We start from the raw sequence: 16597 nt of genomic DNA, 5'->3' as shown, positions 1-16597 counted from the left end.
GTCCTTTTGTTCTTTGATTGGTTTGTCATGAACGTGCTGCAGCGGAGTTGGATTTCAAATCCCTCTCTTTTGTATTTTTGTGAAGACAAAGAATTATCAGCCAGCTTAAGAATAAACCCATTATTAAATGTGTAATGTGAAAGGAAAAATGATTCATTTGAAAAGCAGTGGATAGATTTTGATTAATTGTTAAATGTTATATAAAAATTGTTTTGAAATTACTTCTTGTGCAGCAGTTTAGCTGTGAAAAGAGCAACTCAAGTAATTGATATATTGGCAGATGCTTAACTAGTAAATGAGTTATAAATTACTCACTAATAACCAGCAGCTATCACATATGTTGATATTCATCCTTTTTTCCTTGTGTAATGCCTACAATGTTCTATCATCACCACTTCTTGGACGTGACTACTTTTTGATGTTGAGAAGTTGTTACTTCATTTTGTGCTTCATTCAAGGAATTTCTGCTTTGCTAACTATGATTGAGAACTGCTGCATGTTTTCTGTATTAAACAGGTCAGTTGCAAAAGAGAAACATAATTAAAGGTTGTACTCCTCCTTATTAGTCATCTTTTCTTCTAATTTTCCTTCCATAAGCTGTGCTTTGCTTTAGAGAAACCTGGTCTTGTCTGGTGGAGAGGTACTCAAAGCTGACCAGATGACAGGAGACTACTTTTTCAAGACGGAAACATTAAAGAGTGTCTCACCCAATCCCAGCTTTCCAATTATAGAAAGAAAGAAGTAGAAACTAGAAACTGAGCCTGTTAGAGGTAGCTAGCTCCCCAAAGGAGACAAAAAGAGGTAATTAAATACTGAGACTTGTTTTTGTCTCCTCTATTCTCTCTCATGTTAGTTTGAAATGGTCTAAAAGTTTGTGTGTATTGTCTTGCATAAAATATTCACCAAATTTCAGACAGACAAGTACCATGTTTTTAGTCTCATTTTCATCAGCATGGATGTGGTTGTTCAAAGACAGTGATTTACTTATGAATCCATTCAGATGATTTTCGTTAATTCTCTTGATCTGCAAAATGTTCTGGACAGGTGAGAAATGTTCGACTCCATCTTTTTTTTTTTTCCCCTTGGATATATTTATATTAAAATTTCTTTTTTTCCTTTTTTTTTTTTTTTTTTTTTTTACAAAACCACGTTTATTTGGATTGTTGAGAAGAAGGTGTTCTGTGGTATAAGCTGCAACTCATCTGATTCTGATGAAGTACAAGGACATGAGAGCTGACACTCACCTTTCTGACTACCTGGACACTTAGCTAAGTAATCAGCTTAGCAGTGCAATTACCACTTATTCAGTTTGGTCTTTGTAATGTCTTTTTGTCTCATTTTCTGAGACTCGCTTTTTTCCTTTCATGCACCTGAGAACTGCTTGTATCTATACAACTTCATAGTTTGAATTGATTTTGGAAGATAAACAACAACATTTTTCTTGTTTTTAATTGTGCCCTGCTGCAGAGCAGGTTGCAAGCATCTGTTAATTTTTTTTTTGCCTTCTTTGCCTTCGTATCAGGGAAGAGGCCAATATAATAATTATCACACAGAATTCAGTTTTGTGCTGCACAGGTTTTGTAAGAAAACTATCCTAAAGGTTTGTTAGATAATCATATTATCTTTACAATTCCATAGAAGTCATATGGAAGAGTCCTCCTAAGATTCTGTTGTTTATTATGAGTATATAATGGTTTTCAGTGAATAAAACTTCTTAGTTTTGCCTTATGATAATAAAAATAATTGAAAACATATTTTTATAGTATAGGGGAAATTTCACTTTTGAGGTCATAGACTGTAATTTTTTTCAGTTCTGATATCCCTCACTTTAAACTGCTTTTCTGCCTTTGCTCAAAGACAGATAGCTGGTAGCCTTTCTGAGCTGAACAGCCTGTGAATACGAAATATTAATAAACCAGAAACATACAGTTCCAAGACAAGCAATTTTAAAAAATCACATTATGTATACTTAATGCCTAACTGACCTTTTCTGCTGTTTCTTAAATCTTTTTAAATTCATCTAATTTCAAAGCCAGAGTATTAGCCCATTTATATGTAAATTGCCTTTAATTCATGCATTGATTTGAAAGACTAATCCAAAAGACCCTTTACCACAGGTGACCTTTTTGACACTGTACTTCTGGGAAGACTGTAAAGTGGTTTCTTATGACCTCACATCCACCTGTAGCATAACATATGCCTACTTCAGTATGTATAAATCAGTCAAAAGGGAATGGTTTTCAAACAACATTGAATTATTAACTCTGTAACTGCCCCAGTTACTCTTTGAGTTAAAATACCTCCCATTTAAACCAGTGATTATTTCATGTTGGCTTTCTTCCCTGTTTTAGATGTCAGACGCAATTAAGATGTCTACTGATTATCTCCCTTGAAGAACATATAATCTAGTTCTAAAATGATAGTCTGCTAATACTGTAAATTTAAAAAAAAAAATCAATATTTATTATTATCCGTAATTTCATGTCACCAAATTGTTGCTAGAAGAAATATGTTAATTTTGACTTGGCCTTTTCCTATAATAAAGGTGAAACCTTTCCCTTTTCACAAGATACTGGACAAATTGAGATAATTATTTGTTGGGAATATAAATTTATATTTTTGTCCATTGATTTTCCTGAATGCACCACTTGAACATCTGCTTTAGTGTATATTTTGTTGTGAAGAGTGAAGAATCATGTGGCTTAATAGACAGTATTATTTACTATATTCTCAGTGTTGCAGGTTATTACTGGGAATACGCGTACTAATTTTGTTGAAATGCTACCATTTCCTGTTGCTGATACATAATGTCGAGTAAAATAATTGCTTTTTTTGTTTTATTCTCTTTTCAAATGAACTTTATTTTTTCAATCAATTACAGCTTCAGAAGAAACACAATACAAATGTCTGGCATTGAAGATTGCTATCTATTTCCATGGTCATCAGTAAGATGAAAAATGGTCTGATTCTCATATTTTAGCTCCGTTATGATGACTTTTGTGCACTAAGAAAAACAAAGTCTGCTTTTTAAAATACATTTAGGCAATGCAATATACCAGACAGTGGTGCATTGCATTATACAACAAGCAAGGATTATTTTTGTGTTGTATGCTTATAAGGGAAGACGACCTTCTTTATGCTGTGAGTTATAATAAAGGAGTAATGTATGCCAAGTTGCTTGCTGTTGTGGGAAAAAATGAGAAAAAGATGCATAAATCTGTAGTAATAAAAGCAGAAAACAGGGTACAAAGCATGAGCTCTGAACTGGTCTGTGTCTATAACTATCACATCTTTTCTCAGTCATGTCAAAATAAATTTGTATTAATAGTCCTTGTGGGAGGATGAGCCTGTCTAATTTCTTTTGACTAAGGAGCTCAGAAGAGTGAGAAAAGATGGCATCAGAAGTGCTGTTTTGTCATTTGTTGGAGGGGGGTGGGGGGTGAAGAAAACCTACTAGCCATCGTTATTTGCAAAATATAAATAGTGGTGTTTGAAGACCTCATCTGGTTTTAAAAGTAAAGTAATGCAGTATGAGCTAATGGAACTTTAAAGTTATGATAAAACCACACAATATTGGTGCTGTGAAATAAGGACATTCCTTGAAAGACAGTCTTAATAGATCAACTATCCATTTGCTTCCTATTTTAGCTATAAGTTATTTATATCCTAACTTGATTTCCTATTAATAAGCTATACATTACTATTGGGCATGGGCAGTTTGTTTTCCTTCTGAAACAGTAACTCTTAGCCTGCAGTAAATAGTGTTACTTCTGCAAAGAAGGATGAAGAGGGCTGTGTAACGTAAGGAAGGGTGCAGGAACACTGGAAGAGCACCGTGGGGAAAAAAAATGCCATTTTGATTAGGGTTGAGAAGACGTACATTCAAATTGTGGAGGAAAAAAAAAAAAGGCAGTGGGAGGAGATCCCTAATGATTTGGCTTTGTACAGACTGCCTGAGAAGAGCTGAACTTGAATGGCTGTAGCAGTGGAAATCACAAGCGTTAAGGACATCTATTTGCCTCTTTGTCTGGTTTGCCTATGCTTGTTGTTACCCTTGTTATTTGCTATGGCAATACAGTTGTCTGTTCAAAAATTAGAGCTAGCTGGGTAATTAAAGAAATTAATGTAGGAAAAGCTACCAAAAATTAGTGGTGCTTGTAGCTGTGCCAGGACCAAGAACTGATCTGTGTTACTTGAGACTGATCATTCTAGAAATTCCTCTGGAAGACACTCATGGAAAGCTTGAAATGATAGTAATGGGTTTCATTACAAAACCCCGAGGGTAGTGTCCATGTAGAGGTTATCTTGTTTTGCTTCTATCACCATGTGATGTGATAAAGACAAGGACAATATGACTGTTAGGGAATTTGTCAGCTCCGAAGTAGGGATGAATGAAAATAAATATTTCAATTTGTCTTGCATTGGTGTTAATAGAGACATAAATATGTCTATTTCTTTCTTTATATATCTATGCTTGTTTTACAGGCAGCAAGAGTAGTAGAGAGCCATTTTTAATTTGGAATTTGAGAAAGATAAAGAAGGAAAAACACAAAGTCATCAAATTTTGAGTGTTTTTTGAATTAGTGGAAAACATTTTGCACTATTGTGAGAGAGGAGTGATAAAACTGTTGCTTATAGTTTATAATACAGTTTATTACAGCAAAGAATTTGTCCCAGTGACTACACCCTTGCTGAAAGCCATGTTCACTACAGTCCTGCGTGCCTGGACTGCAGGCATGATGTGAACAGTGGTGAAGCGTTTTTGTATTGAGTACTAGTGCAGAGAAAAGACTTGAATTTTCAGATGTTTTTGATTGAAAGGATTCAGATTTGTGTTTGTTTGCATACCAATCTGTGTAATGTCTAACACTTATAAGACAAAAATCTGTACATATTTACTGCATGTAAGTATACAAAATTAAGAACTTTATTTTTTTCTGCAACAATTTCATTGCTATTTCTACCTAAGCATAAGAGGTGTTCCAGTATAGAAGTTGTGCTGCTCTAAGTACCAAATGAAATACCACTTAGTATACATGTGCAGTATTAGCTGCAGCTTCCAAAGTCCATGACTCAAATTCACTGCATTCCCTCATGACTGCTGTGTAATGGCTCTCCTTACCATGGCAAGCAACAAACATCTCTCTCAAAAGACCTACTTTCAAGTAGAACCACTGCTGCGTATCAGTTGATGGGGGTGGGACTTTATCGAAGTCAATACCTGAGAGATGAATTTATGTACAAATCTGGGAGGATCAGGGAGATTGATAATGATATATTCAGAGGGTAAAAGTGTCACAAGAGACAAGACTGCAATACCAGGGAGAAATGGAGATCTTGGCTCAGCAAGATAATACTTCACAGAATGACAGCAAAAATAATACGACAGAAAAGATTTATATTGATCAAAAGAAATACTAGCCTTGGGCTAAAGGAATAAAGGGATTAACAAAAAGTGATGCAATTGGCACTCAATGACTAAACTCTGACATGACTCAGTGGGCACACCTTGGAAAACCTGTGAAGTCATGTGTCAAGGAGAGGGTTTGATAGCTGCATTAGCACTGAAATATTCCTCAGCAGGATGTAAACACTAACTAAAAAGGAGAAAAGAAAGTGGCATGTAAAGAAGCATGGTACATTACATACTCAACTCCTTTCTAGTTTTTTCTCAGACAGACTACCATAAAGATATCGGTTCTGCAGGCTAGTAGAGAGCTGTGTGAGCTTTTCAGTGCAGTGGAGATAGCTTTCTTCACTGACAGCATGACTTACTGCCCACCGAACTGATAGCTGGACTTGTCTTCATAAAAGAGGTTCTAGTTCACCAAGTTTTATGTTCTTTTGTTAGTGCACTCATCTTTTATGAGAGTTATGCATGGTTACAAGGCGAATTGGGACCCTTTCTATAAAGACACATGGATGACCACTCTTCTTTCTGTAATTTTGATGTCTTGTTGTATTGCAATAGTGATACATAAATAATGCACGAAAAGAAATTTCTGTTGAACAAAAGGAGAAATTCCATTCTTTTGCCCCACTTAGGCTTTTAGTGTCTTGACATATACGTTAGCTGTTCAATGATGGGTTCACTGCTCTCTGCAGTCATCTAGTAAATTAAGTATCTGTGCTCTTCGTGTTTCTGAAACAGGAACTAACAGGGGCTCAGGACTCTAAGCTCTGAGCAGCCTGGTCTAATGATTGGTGACCCTGCCCATAGCAGGGGGATTGAAACTAAATGATCTTTGAGATCCTTTTCAACCCAGGTGATTCTATGATTCTAACTGTCGAAGTCAGAATGTGGTTGACTTTGGTAACTGAATTTTGTGATTTTCTATGTCTTTTTCAGTAGTGATAAATGATTGAAATGATGTAAGCATTGTCTGCATGTCTAGCAGAGGGGAAATCTTGTGATGTTCAAATGTTCTGCATTAGTTTTGCTTGTCTGTCAGGCCAGAGGCAAAAGAGATGGGAATGTAGAATGGAGCTTACCCGTAGCTTCCTGAGATGGTTGTCTTCTGTGAGTACCTTTTCTAGGCCTGAAATGAGAGAGGGTGTGATGGGTATTGTCAGATTTGTAAACATAGGCTAGAAATAAAATGACAAATTTGACTAAGATTTTTTTTTGTGTGAAAACTGTTCTATGCTTTAATTTTTCCCCTTTCTCTATTTATTTCCCTTCAGAGTATTTAAATTGAAAATGTTCCTTCTGAGCATTTTCTTCATTTTCAGCTTCCAGGTTTTTCAATATTTATTTTGTTTTACTCAGTTTCTAATTTCTTCAGCACATTCCTTTTTTTGTTCAAAAAGAATAGTGGATGATCTTAACTAGGAATTTTAGCTAATTATTTCCTAGCCCACATTAGAAGATGACTGATATTCTGATAATTCTGGTCTTTCCTGAGTATCTGTCTACAGAAAAGAACTAGTGAGAGGTTATCTCTCTAATTTACAGTCTTAGAAGCTTCATGTCTTCCATTTCTTTTCCCATTTATATTTTGGTATGAAAGAAATTGTATTGTTTTTTGATGACATTCAATTTAGAGCCTCTTACTGTTCTTCAGAAACTTTGTGACAAGAGACGCAGATATTCAAGATATTTAAGTGTGTTTTTTCTTGCCTCTTGATATAATAGATAATCCAAATACCACAGAATACTGGGAGAACACATTTTAGTTTTCTGCAAATAACATTTCCTTGTGCGAATTCTGCAAAGCAAATTGTTTTACTTGTCCAATTTGTCTTATGTAATATGTAGTTAAAGTTTAAGGGTCATCTGTTCTTCCCATCTGTGGCCTATTTCATAGTCTAGATATACTAGCTAGTTTGGGGCTAATTCTCAGTACGTGCATAGCTTGAAGCAAGAGATGTTATCCACGTCTGATTCTTAAGTTCAGTTTCATTTTTCTTTGTGAAAATGAAGCAAAAGGGAATGCTTGTTTTGTGTTTGTACCTCTACTTAATTATTTTCATCTTTCTTTCATTTATAGCAATGGACTGCTGCCATGTTTTTGCCCAAATTACTAAAAGGCAAAAAGTTTCAAGATTAAATATTAACATCTAATTATTGTTGTTTTTTTAATATGGAAAATCTGGTGCTCATATTTTAAAAAAGCTAATTTGATTTTGTTAAAACTGTAGGTCAATTTAATTTCACACTATTCATTTAAGAAGAAACCTCTGATTTTTGTCACTAAAATTAATCGCTATTTCCTGCTATTTTAGCTGTTGCTGAGCAGATAAAATTGTATATGTATTTTTCTAATTTTATTTTTTTTTTACATTGACAGCAATTTCATCGTATTGTTATCTTGTATTCTATTCATAATCCTCTCAGTATCACGATTATACGACTTCATTGTGTAATTTCTGCGTATCTCCTTTTTCCTTCAGCTTTGCAATTCTAATATTTTCTTGCTATTGTATTACAAAAGGATTGAGGAAGCAGGGTATTTGCATGAAGGACATTTTAAATTCTAATGTCAAGGGTCATTAATCATTTTTGTTGTTATACTTACAAAGCTCAGTTTCTGCATACAGAAGAGACTGCAGGATAGGAATCCATTTTGGAAATAAATCTTTCAGATTACCTTTTCACGTTCATTGAGTTGCCAACTACAAATTTAAAACAATACCAAACCAAAATAGGTCACAACTTTGAATGTTTTGTATCCCGTATCAATGATTTTTTGTTGTCATTAACATATTCCACAAATTATATGCCTTTTATTTTTGCAATATTGTTCCCCTCTTTGTTTGTAATTAACTTGTTTGGCTTAATTACATCTTGATTTGTTTGCTTGTTTTTCTTTGTCTTTGATCTTGTGAAGGCATAATTGTATTTGTACTAAAATGAAGGTAGGCATTACTGCTTGTGGCTAAAAAGAGCTGCCGGTGTGAAAACCATCATTACTTTTTTATTAATAAAACCAACAAAAACTGCAGTGAATTTTTCAATGGCATGAATGGTTATAGATTTTGATGCTTTGAGTACTGTTACAGCTAATAAACTTTGCTTTTCTTGAGAAGACAGTAGTATGATCTTAAATGCATTTGATGTTGACTGGAACCAAGTGCTGTGGATTCCTCCTGCACAATGCCATTATAGAATGTGACGTTTAAGGGATGGGATTAGGTGAGGGGACTTGGTAGGTCAGAATGATGGTTGGACTTCCTGATCTTTAACATCTTTTCCAACACGGATAATTCTATAATACAAGTTAACCTGCCTTTTTGTTCACTTATTTATCTACGTGCTTAACTGCTTCTGGTGAGGACTCAGAGTGAATTGATTACAGTTTCCTTGTTAACAGAATAATGCTGATGCAGTGTGATGTTTTGAGTGAAGAGCTAAGTTTCATCTCAGTGTTTGGTTGTCAGCTTGGAACATTGCTCTTGTTGTGGATTGGAAGACAAAAGTGTAATTTTGTTGAAAATTGGACAAAATTACATGGAGACGATATGAACGCATAACTGTGATTTGTGGAAAGTGTATCTAAGAACCCACTGTCTGAATGAAACCCAGCGTTTCATTTACTAATTTGGGAAAAATATTTGAGATAGGGATAATATGAATATGCTGTAAATAAATCCATACTTCACTGCATTTGCTTCAAGGTATTTCCTTGCTGTGTCTTGTAGAGTTAACAAAGCTTTTCTTCAATCTGTAGACTAATGTGTTTTAGGAAGATACCACAACGTGCTTATTCCAGAGTGCCAGAAAATTATGGGAAGCTTTCTCCTTCCATATAATTTCACTACATGGGAAAATTCTCACTGTAGACTCAGCAAGTTAAATTAACCCTTCCCATTTCCTCACAGCAATTCGTTTAGCAAAATACCCATCTATAGAACTTCCTCTTTCGGAATTTCTCCTTAAAAATGTAGGTCTCAGATCTTGGTCTGTAGAAAGACCGTTGATATTCACTCCTGCAAAGGGGAAACCCCGCATTGTGATGTTTAAGTGTTTAGTATGTAAATTAGTAATAACCTAGTAATAATGTCACACTTTTTATTAAGAGAAGCACCAACTGCTCTGTGATTTGGTGAAAGGCAGGACTTTTGCTTAGAAGAATCAAAGAGCTTACTGTTCTCTTCAAAATCTGAACAAGACCCACTGGATTGTGCCTAATACTTGACATTTTTCTCTCTGAGCTGAAAAGTCTTATCAGAAAAGACATCTGCCTTCTTACTGTAGGAACGAAGGAAGACTATCTTTGTATCAGTTAGGTTTTTTTCCTTCCTTGTAACCAATTATGATTTTTTTTTTTTTCATGAAAGAGGTCATCATAAACTTTCCCATTTGTTTATCACTGAGACATTTCTGCTGCTCGGATTTCCCCTTTCCAGAGGATTCTTCAGAGCATTCTTGGAAATCCATAGCTAATCACTTACGTAGTATTCTTGCAATAAGTGTGTTGTAAATAATGTCACATGTGGAAATTTTATTGACTTAGAACTAAATTAAAATAAATAAAGTCAACATTACATTCCCTTTGTAACTTTTTCTGATTTATTTTAGTCTCCTTTGGTTGATTTATTTTGAAATCCATGGACTTCAAACAAAAGATTATTTCCCTTCCATCTCTTCTTTTCTCCTGTCTAAAGTGTTCCTTTCCTCCATTCCTGATGATCCTCCTGTGGCTTTATATACATCCTATCTTATTTGAGCAAAGTCCAGTGAATCTCTTAGTTCTGCTTAGGGAAATTTTATCAGCATCAGTATAATATTAAGAGGAGGAATCAAGCAATTAATTTCTTTCAAGGTAAGATCAGCATATCTGACTAGATATTATATTACACTGTGTAGCAAAATTTCAAAGTTAATTTAGATTATATGAAGTAAAGTCATCCATTTTCAAATGCATGAGAAGAGATGATTAAATTCCAGATTCCAGTGTAAATTAGCTTCTAAACATAGAGGTTTGTAGCTTGAATTGAATCAGAGAGTGTTTCAGAGGTTCAGAGTGTTAACTATTTGCTGATGGCTTTGCTCGATTCATTTCTGGAAATGATATCTCACTGGAGTTGTCCAATTCACAGTATATAATGGATTAATGGCTTGGAACTTTATCTATAATTCTTTGGCTTTATGTTTAAGCAGTTCATAAACTCTTGATATCCCTTTTCCCCTCTTGAGTTCATTAAGAAAATAACATAAAGCTAGCACTTTCTTTGTATTTTATTATTTAGAAAAACACATTATGTTAATATTCTAAACCACTGTAATTTAGTAATTTAAGGACTCTGGGGAGAGAAGAAAACAGAAATTTTTTTCTGTCCATTCTATTAAGAAGAGAGAAATTGGAAAGAGATTCATCAAATTCCTGAAGGATAGGGTGGCTTCTCTTTCAAGACTTAAAATGTTGTCCTTCCTATTCAGTAGCTCTGTAATACTGTTACCATGGATGTGGCAGCTGCCTGAATGCAATAGAGAGCATCTCATTCAAGCCAAGGAGACAGAAGGTCGATTTCAGTTGCTCCGTGTTCCCAGAAGCTCTTGCAAGGCAATAGTTTTTGGTTTAGTAATGCCAAGTATGAACTACTGAGTGGCTTTTCTGATCTTAGTTTTAAATTCTGGAAATTGTATTTTGGCACAGAATCATACTATGTTCAGAAAAGAAACAAGTGAGGTATGTTTATCTTCGTTCCAAATTAATAATCATATATTTATGTAAATTCTCTATTCAGAGATATCTGCATTTCACCAAATAATTTTTTACTCTTTACTCACCTGCAGTCTAACTTATCTTTCTTTTTCTCTTGAAATTCTGAGCTGCTGGGAAGCAATGTGAATAATTGATACCTCTTATTACTCATTGTTCATTGCTCTTGCATAAAGAAAAAAAAGCTTATATAGTTTGCTCTCTTGTGTACTAAACTGGCTTTAGGCAAGGAAAAAATAGCAGTTATAGAGACTACCATTTCTGAGGAGGATTTTTATTTTCTGAGTAGCTTGATGAAGCTGTGCTTCTAATTAAAAAGTCAACAAGCACTAGTGTGGTAGCAGTAGAGCTTAGGTGAAACATAGTCAGCCAAACCCATAATTTATGTAAAACCACTTTAATGAGTGAAATTACTCCAGAGATTAATATATCTTGATATAAAATGGAAGTGCAAGGAAAAACAATGTCTGTTTTACTTTTCTTGGAAAAATACATCTGTTTTCCTTCTGTGGTGTTTTATAGACAGGATTTAGATGTTACTGCTCTACACGCTGGGACATATTTGAGGTTTCTATCTAGCACAGAGATGCTGTTGGATGAAATCTAAAATAGAACGCTGCAATTTTTTCTTTCAAGTATATTCTCCCAAGATCTGAGTCCAGATATGTTTGTGTAAGAAGACCAAGGAATTTGTTTCACAGGTCAGCTTGACTTTACTACAAGCTGTCCAGTGAAGATTTTGCAGACTGCTGTCACAATGCTGCTAATATAGGTTAATTTTCTTCCATAGGACAAAGATACTTTAATACCAGTAGGCTTTGTATTTTTGTGTGAGTAGTAGGATAAAAGTGAAGCTGTGTAGCCTTGGAAGTAGGATAAGGAGCAGGATATCTAAATGTTGTCTCCAGCTTTGTCACTGTTAAGACTTGCTGTGTTATTTATCCTTTTGTGCCATATCTAGTCAGAAAGGGATAATGACACCTCTTTAGTACTGTGAAACGTTTTCAAAATGAGAAAAGCTTAATAACGCAGCCCTATCACTTTTGTAAATGATTTACTGGTAAACCTCGGTTCTGAAAACAACTTTGATCTTTTGGGAGAGAACACTCCCAAATCTGTATCCTGCATGCAAAGCTTGGGGAGCTGTTATACTTTGATGAGAGCCCTACTTTGAAAAGTGTTGTTATCAGAAGAGCAGAGGGTGATCTCTTAGCATTTCATCACAGTGAATTAGTAAATGCTCTAATTTTTTTGTAATGCTTTTCAAGTATGTTCTTTAGTTACTTGTCTTTTCCCTCATATGCATTGTTCAGATAAAATACTTTCAGCAGAGAATGAGATAGAAGCAGAAAACATAAAAATATTTGAAGTGTCTCATGCTATGGTGACTGCACCCAACATTAGCATAATTCTGTAAAATACTATTCCTAATGTTAATTGAACAACAAGTGTTTTGATAAAAAAAAAAGACATAGCCACTATAAAATGATATCTTTATTTATTGTATATTAATATTTGACTATGGGGAAGCAAGGAATGTAGTATAGTACTTCAGTATATTCCCAAAGTGGTAGAAATTGAAAGCAAGGAAGTGTAATTTATTATTATAATTATTGTAATTGTTAAAGACAGCAGAATTCATGTGGTACTATTTTGGACAGTGTATCCTTTGAGTAACCTTTTCCATTTCGTAGTTCATTATGCCAGCCTCAGTATTATAAGTTCCTTTTCATCTGAGCATTCTCAAACATAGATATGTGAGGCCTTGGACATCTCTAGAGCTGTCCCTCCTAATTCATATTTATCTTTTTTTGTTGTTGTAGAAATGGAATTGTGTCCAAATAAATAACGTTCTGTGAGCTTCAGTGTTTGCAGTGTTTGTACTTCTGTTGAATGCCTACAGACAAACTTTATTAGAATCAATAAACAGAATAAAAAGCAGAACCTCGTGAACAATTTGTTTTGTGGAATAATTAAAACCCAGATGCTCGACTGCTATGCAGCAAAAGATACATCCACAGAAAGGAGAACCAACCAACTTAATAGAGAGGCACAATATTGTCCTCATCCCACAGTGAGTGTTCTCATGTCCTGGACTTTGCTGATTCACCCTTGTCATGGGAGCACAATGCTGTTATCAAAGCAGCATTCCATGACCTTCTTTCCCAAACATCTCAAGTTTGTTATTCTCTGTTCAGATATTTAGAAACTGAATTGAGCAATGCCATTTCATTGTGAAATATAATGACTGGAGTAAGGGAAAATGGTGATATTTTTAATGTTGTATGTCTCTTAATTCCTTTTTACAGTATGCCAGCAATTGCATATGCTAAGTGGAATACTAATTACATTTTGCATTTTTGTATAACAGTGAAGCAGTTTTGTCAGTGTTATTTATCTGCATAATGTACACAGCGCAGAATATGGTACAGTAATAAAATCATCTGTTTAATTTGCTATTAATTAATCTACAAAATAGAGTGATACTAGTATTTTCAGAACAAGAAGTAAAATACAAACAATTTGCATATTATCCTATGTGGCTGCTGTATTTATTTGTTGATATTGGTTAGAAATTGTTTACGTGTAGAATTTCTTGTAGTAGAACGTGCTTGTGTCATATTGTCTTGATTTTGGCTGAGAAATGTGCTTTGTTCAGGAGCTTGCACTAAACTGGAGTGGTGGAGGTGATTCAGGTTCATGTATGACTGGGTTTTTGTTTTTGTTTTTTTTTCTCTAATGGATAAGTAGTGAGGAGAAGACGAAAGAGAATATGTGAGGTTGATTTTTCTCATGTGCTCGAAACATTTTTTTCATCCACTTTCTCGCTAGAAAACAGATCAGGTTTAAAATATGGTGATTTATCAAAGCTCGTTTCTCTTGTGTCTCCTTATGAAGAATTTTGCTGTCGTACAGTCACCGTGTTTCTGGCAGTGCAGCAGTTCAGCAGTTTACTCATGTAGGTTTCTTTTCATCACTGCTTCTGTGGGACGGGCGAATGGAAGTGGGTCCTGAAAACCCAAATATTTGGCAAATTTAAGATGAGGCTAAATTGTCCAGTCACTGTGTGTGTTAGGAAAAGAAGCCAGATGCTATTAAGACTAGCAGCAAAAACCTCTCTGTTTCTTCACTGTCTTAGTGCATAATAAACCATGATAGAGAGCTGAGAATTATTCACTCGTGCCCAAAGCTTTGTTCTGCAAATGTAGCTGAGATCAGGTAATCAATATAATTGTTATTGCCAGATGTTATGATGTTAAGAAAAGAGGATTCCTGGTTAGGTCTTTGTGGGAAAGGAAAAAATTGTTTCTAACCACAGTGGGGCAAAAAAATAGTTTTAAGGCTGAAGTTCAGTTGTGTCTCCTGTAAACAAATAGTGAATCATCTCACTGAAACGTGGTCTTGTCCCTGTTTCAGCAGACATTGCTTTCATTATAATTTCAAAATTCCCACTGTTGTCATATTTCTATTAACCATACTGTCATTCCCTGTTGTTGGTCATCCTCAGTAAATATCAGTAAGGCTGTAAGACTGGGAGTTTTCTTCTCATCTTTTGCATTTAAGTGGCTCTTCATCTTACTATTTTAAAACTAGATTGTATTGACAATAAATGGATAACCCAGATAATGACTTCCCTAGAAGAATCCGAGTACCTAAATTGGCAGGCTGTTTGCGTGTCCGCTTCTTTGTTGATAATTAGATACTTGATTTCTGAAGTTTTATATTCCATGCTGGGCTACTTACATTTCTGTTTCCTCTGGACTGAACAGTCACAGTCAGTAAGTCTTCAGTCTCTGCCTGTCCTGGCCTCAAAGGGGTAGCATTTCATGCTTGTGCTGTCTCTGCTCCTAGGGATACTGGAAATTTAGAATAAACTGATTACTTAGTAGGCCTGATGGGGAATTGCTCACAACATTTTCATCTTTTGATAGCTAGAAAAAGAGAGTAGAAATAAACCAATGTAGTCTGGTAGTGGAAACGAGAAGAAAATTGTAGATAGAAAGCCAGTGTGTGTCATGTCCTCTCAAGGGACAAACATCGCTTGCCTTTACTGCTACCTATACTTCAGCCATTCTAAAATTGATAAACTTTTCTGATCTAAGTCTTTTCCTTTCCTTTTCTTTTTGCTTCAAAATACACTCATGGTTGGAAATCCTGAAGATTATTAAACAATCTGAAATGTTGCACCTTAGATTTCTGTAAGCTCTTTGAAGAGAACATGCACCCATGTTTTGTTCAGCGTTATCGGACATATACTGTCCATGTCCAATGCCTTACATCTATCAGGAAGAATATGTGGCAGTACAGGAAAGAGCTATTAATCTTAATATTCCTTTCCCTATGATCAGTTGTCAGTTATTCCTGGACTTAGTTCTCTCTTAAAGAAGTTAGTAAGCAACAAAATCGGATATTGTGATTCTTTGTCTGCCTTCTTGCTCCGTTAGCATTTACTGCTCATTTTTCTCCTTGTTTGTTATATTGGAGGAGAGCTTCAGCAGCTTGGCTATTTTAATTTATCTTCACATGAAAACATATATTTGAGGGGAGGTGAACAAGACACTGAAAACTGTGCCCCTGCTTTGTTTTTGATTCATACCAGTTCTAACATGTAATTGTGCTGAAATTGTACTTCACTTGACTCAGAATTTAGATAACTTGGCTGAAGTTGCTTTATTTTTCCACCATGCTTCTTGTACTCCATTAAAAAAAAAAGCAAAAAAAGAAAAGTAAAAAAACCTGTTGCTGTTGAAATCTGCACACTTTCTGTTGAGCTACATGAATCCACAGAATCTTTTTGCTGAGATTTGAAAAGCCAGACATTTGGGGAAATTGGAGAGAAGATACAGGCTGTTCAGCAGAAGATTTATCCGATTCCAGCTCATAGTTATGCTTAATAGGTTTCATGTCTGCTTCTCTGGAAACAGATGCTGCAATTTCTTTTTATCAGCTGTGGCTTTGGACTTGCAAGGTACACGTGTTAACCAAGAAAATGAGATGTCTTCAGTTTACTAGTTTAATCTGAATTTTGAAAAATGTTTTCATGTATTTCTTCTGGCAGAACTAATATCTCATTTTCTGTCTATAGTGCATCGTCTGCTCAACCCAAATACATGTAGGAGTGTCTATGTAAGTGTGTATGTGTACACATATGCATATAAATACATTATATATATATATATAAAAAAAGTATACTACTCCAGTTCTTCAGAGAAGGAACCTGGTAGGGAATCCTAATAGTTAGCCAAAAGTCATAATTATTTTTTGTTGCCTTCAGGAAAGATTTGATTGTATCATTTTTGTCCTTTGCCTTTAGTTATTCTTTTTTTCTTTTCCTAGGATACATACATCATGTTCAAAAAATAGTGGTAAGATTAACATTTTGTTATGAAGGCTTTATCTTGAAAGAAAAGCTCCTATCATAGCCAAGACAA

At 34.9% G+C, this 16597-nt stretch overlaps 1 protein-coding gene across 8 annotated transcripts in view; it reads left to right on the top strand.

Annotated features, from left to right (window-relative positions):
* The window catches only part of FHIT (fragile histidine triad diadenosine triphosphatase), a 512252-nt gene that overhangs the window by 88353 nt on the left and 407302 nt on the right, over positions 1–16597 (top strand). The window lies entirely within an intron of this gene.

This window comes from Meleagris gallopavo, chromosome 14 (genome assembly GCF_905368555.1).
Source record: "Meleagris gallopavo chromosome 14, MGAL_WU_HG_1.1, whole genome shotgun sequence".
Taxonomy (NCBI): Eukaryota; Metazoa; Chordata; class Aves; order Galliformes; family Phasianidae; genus Meleagris; species Meleagris gallopavo.
The sequence above is the reverse complement of the archived record's forward strand: the minus strand, read 5'-3'. Positions and strand labels throughout refer to the sequence as shown.